Source organism: Myotis nattereri (assembly GCF_964212035.1).
Source record: "Myotis nattereri genome assembly, chromosome: 1".
NCBI lineage: Eukaryota > Metazoa > Chordata > Mammalia > Chiroptera > Vespertilionidae > Myotis > Myotis nattereri.
The window spans coordinates 122,206,389-122,210,740 of NC_138075.1; the positions used below are offsets into that span (position 1 = coordinate 122,206,389).

Below are 4,352 nucleotides of genomic sequence, written 5' to 3' on the forward strand. Positions count from 1 at the left end.
ACCTCAGACAGAAGAAATGCCTTCTCTGCTTGCCTTATCTTCTTATGCTGCATTTGTAAGCATTCACAAAGAGTCGGAAGGCTAGTTTTAGCTTAGAAAAGAGTATTGTTTTCAAAATAGCAAACATAAATACATAAGTAGCCATGTTTAATTAAGAAACATTGTGCTGATTTTGTTTGCAATCTGTACTTGTAATTCTCTGGTTAACTATTAAATTCAATGGGGATAGAATCTACTGAATAAAGGTGGCCAGTGTAGTTCAAGGTACCACACATATTGTAAAGAATAATGAGATGTCTTTTTGTTGTTGTTGAGGAGTGTGTGATTTGATGATGTGAAGCTATTGACCATTTGTTATGTCCATGCATTTTTTTTTTACTGAACTCAGACAATTATTTACTGCCCGTGTCCTTATTTCAACAGATTTCATTTTATCCTGGGACTATGGAAAGCATAACACTTTTATCCTATATAATAAAAGCCTAATATGCAAATTGTTCCCTTGACCAGCATTCTGCTGGGAGTTTGACTGCTTGACCAGTTGCTATGACGTGCCCTGACCACCAGGGGGCACATGCTTCAACCGATTGTTTAGCTTGCTGTGGGCACTGATGGGCAGAACTGGAAAGTGAGGTGTGAGGTTAAGAGCCCTCAGGAAGCTCTGACATCCTCTGAGGGGTCCCAGATTGCAAGGGGGCGAGTCTTGGGTGGCGCACCCAGGAATCAGGCTCCCTCCTCTCTGGTTCCGGATGCATCACCCAAGAACTGCAGCTGCCAAGTCACTGCAGCTCGGCAGCTCCTGAGTTGAGCGTCTGCCCCCTGGTGGTCAGTGTGTGTCATAGCTACCAGTTGACAGTCCCTTAGGTTTAGAAAGATAGATAGATAGATGATAGATAGATAGATAGATAGATAGATAGATAGATAGATAGTTTACATAAAATATAACTCACCTATTTGAAGTATAAAATCCAGTGGTTTTCAGTATATTCACAGTAATGCATCCATCTCTACTACATAATTTCAGAATATCTTTATCACTTCAGAAAGAAGCACCAGACTCATTAGTTAATAATCCCTCACATTCTTCTCATTCTTAGCCTCTGGTAACCCACTAATCTATATTCTCTCTTTATAAATTTTCATATCCTGGACATGTTTTATACTTGGAATCATACCATATGTGGACTTTGGTGATAGTGAATAGTTTGTCAAGAATGCTCAAGATATGCTATATAATACAACATACCTGTTCACGGGTGAGCTGGAGGAAGACTAGGACATGATTTATCTGAACCTCTTGATTTCATCATAAAGACAAGCACAAAAGCACCAGCCATGCTTCTGAGAACATCGTACCATGCACCCCTGAAACAAAGTTTTGCCTCCTTCATCATGAGCAATCTTCCTTCAACACTCCAGCTGCCTGTGTGTATGATGCCAGTTCCTTTGCAGCCTGACTGCATCCTTATGTGGCCATAAACAGTGTCTAACAGATAGGAAGTCAACCCAGTCACTGCTGTGACAGACTGCACCATCATTGAGCTGATGAAGATGTGTGTTCTTGGGATCTGGAATCATTCCCTTTGCTGGATTATAGATACCAAAGTAGGCAGCTCAGTGGGTGATATGCTGCACAGACACATTAAAGCTGATCAGATTTGTAGCTCTTAACGAGGCATTCACGGAGGCCTTGGATTCCCTTTCAGCTCCAGCTTTGCTCACATCAGCTGCTAGATGGGTACACAAAGAACACAATGAGGTGGCCCCAGCGCCAACACCTGATTCCATATTCCCTGCAACGTAGCGGCAGAACTGGGTTCTCTTGGCTACACCACCCAGGAAGATTTGCGTGTATTTATCTTTGTAGGCAAAGTTGAGAGCCTGGGTGAGGAAGTATCTGATGACATTGGCCAGGTTACCACTCCAGAAGGACAGGGCTTCCTGCTCCTTGGGAACAGGAACCACACAGTCTATGATGCCCTTATATAGCTTATTTGTGGTGATTTGCTTGCTGCATGCTGCACTTGCAGCAGCAGCTTGACCCCCTCAATGGATGCTACCACTGTCTTTGAGATGGCTATGGCCACTCCACCTGCCAGGAAGTCCGTGGTGAAGGACACAGCGGTATCTGTCATATTGAAAGGAAAGAGGAGGCAGGCAACTGTGGGACTGGACTAGTGACCAACTGGGATTCCGGGGCTCTGGGCAACAGTTTATTTTTATTTAATTTTATTTTTAATTGAATTTATTGGGGTGACATTGCTTAATGAAATTCTATAGGTTTCAAGTATATAATTGTATATACATCATCTATTTACTGAATTGTGTGTTTACCACCCAGTCAAGTCTCCTTCTGATAGGTAGGAAGTTAGACTTGAGCAGTAGGGTGGAGCCTGCCTTGGGGACCTGACAGGGGTTGGACCAACATTGCCTTCAGGCCACCTCTCTATGGGTGGCTCAGCAGCCAGCAGATCGCCAGCAGGCAGATTCAGAACCAGCCAATTCACGTGCAAGCTCAGAGGAAAATGACATGACCTCACTCTGACCTTACTAGGACCCTGGAGTAATTATAATAAAATTTGCATTGCGGTGTTGACCCACCCTGTGGGTTTTTCTGTATGCATCATGTGAAAGGGCATGCACAGAAGAAATACAATTATGTAATTTTTTTCTGTCAATCATCCCTGAATGCAAATGAAAGTCTCTCCACCCAGAAAATCCCTCTTTTAAACCATACAATCCAGGAGTTAGGGCCATTGTCTCTTTGGACTGGCCAGCTCCTCATTTGGAGTGTACCTTCAATAAACCCCACTTTGCTTTGCTTTCATTTGTGTTGACCTTAAAATATTTTCTGCTTTAATGAGAAGAACTGAGGTTCCAGCCAGTAGCCCAAATCAGTTACACTTCCATCACCATTTATCCCTCCTTTACCTTCTACCTCTCCCATCTCCCTTCCCTCTGGTAATCACCATAATGTTTCCTGTGTCTATGAGTGTTGTTTTTCTTTTCTTTTTGCTTAATCCCTTCACCTTTTTCACCCAACACCCCAAACCCCCTCCGCTCGGATAGCTGTCAGTCTGTCCTCAGTATCTGTTTCTAACCAAACAACAAAGCTGCTGAATCTTAAAGCCTTAACAAATGCTGCAGCTTATTTTCATTGAACAATAAACCTTTTATTTTTATTATTCCTATTAAATAGAACATTTTGTTTTTTCAGTGGTTTGCATTTGCCAAACAGTCATGACAGACAGTTTACATCGTGGCTATTGCTTTCAGGGGATTACATCGGATGATGCTCATTTCCATCCATCAGACTTCTCTATCGTAGTTGGCCAAAAGTCCTGATTGGGCTGCCAGGGCTTCATTCTGCTGAATATGACATTCCTGAAATCTCATGGATTACTTTTCCCATTATTTAAAAATACTTCTACAAACAGTGTTCTGAACAGGTGGTCTCATCAGGTTTTCTTGTTTCGAAGTCTTTACACAGTCCAAATATCAGGTTTCTGTAAGTTTATTGTAGGTTCTAATAAACTGCTTATACTGTTTCACCTGACTGAATTCTGGTAGTTGTGCAGCCATATTCTTCGGTTACATTTTTTAGTCACCTTTCCTGGTGCATGAGTCTCTTTTCTGTTCTGGAAAAGCAGTTCAACCTTTGCTTGAATGCCTCTAGTGAAGTTTGACTTCTTACTTAATCACATGCTTTCCCATCAGACACCAGTATGAGCCTTGAGGCTGAGCCAGTCAAGTCTGAAGTTGGAGAGTTGGGGTCAGGGTGGACGCCAGGCTACTGGATAGCAGAGAACCTAAAGAAGCCTGAATGGTTGAGTCAGAGCATGGTGGCAGCTGCCCTGAGAGTTGCGAAGACCTATAGTGGTCTTCACTTGAGTGAGAAATAATTTTCATATGTTTGGGATGCTGGGTTAATTTGTCATTGAAGAATCACTTGGCCTAATCTGACCAATAGAGATGGCTTTGGCAATTGAAGTCATTGGAGATAAGAGAAAAAAGCCAACAGAAGCAATAACTAACCATTAGTGAGCACTTACCAAGCTTTGTTCAATGTACTTGAATGAATTATGTTAACTCCCACAATAACCTACTTAAGAGATGAACAGACTGAGGTATAGAGAAATTTAATAACTCACCTAGGGTCACAGTTTATAAGACCTAGAGCTGGGAATCAAACTTACATTTCTGATACCAAAGTTCATTTACTTCCTGAGTATGGCTCTAGAATCTTTGGGTTATTTATATATTTGTAACTTTCTAAGTAAATACAAAAGTAGAACTTGATTCTAAGAGGTCAGTGTAATATTTTTTTAGAGGAACATGGTAGATTTTTGTCT

General features: G+C 41.7%; 1 pseudogene across 1 annotated transcript; it reads right to left on the reverse strand.

The window, feature by feature from the left end:
* Window positions 1-1,284: 1,284 nt before the first annotated feature.
* LOC308528094 (ADP/ATP translocase 2-like) lies at window positions 1,285-2,135 on the reverse strand (annotated as a pseudogene). Its single transcript has one exon. The product of its transcript is annotated as an ADP/ATP translocase 2-like (transcript).
* Window positions 2,136-4,352: the final 2,217 nt, after the last annotated feature.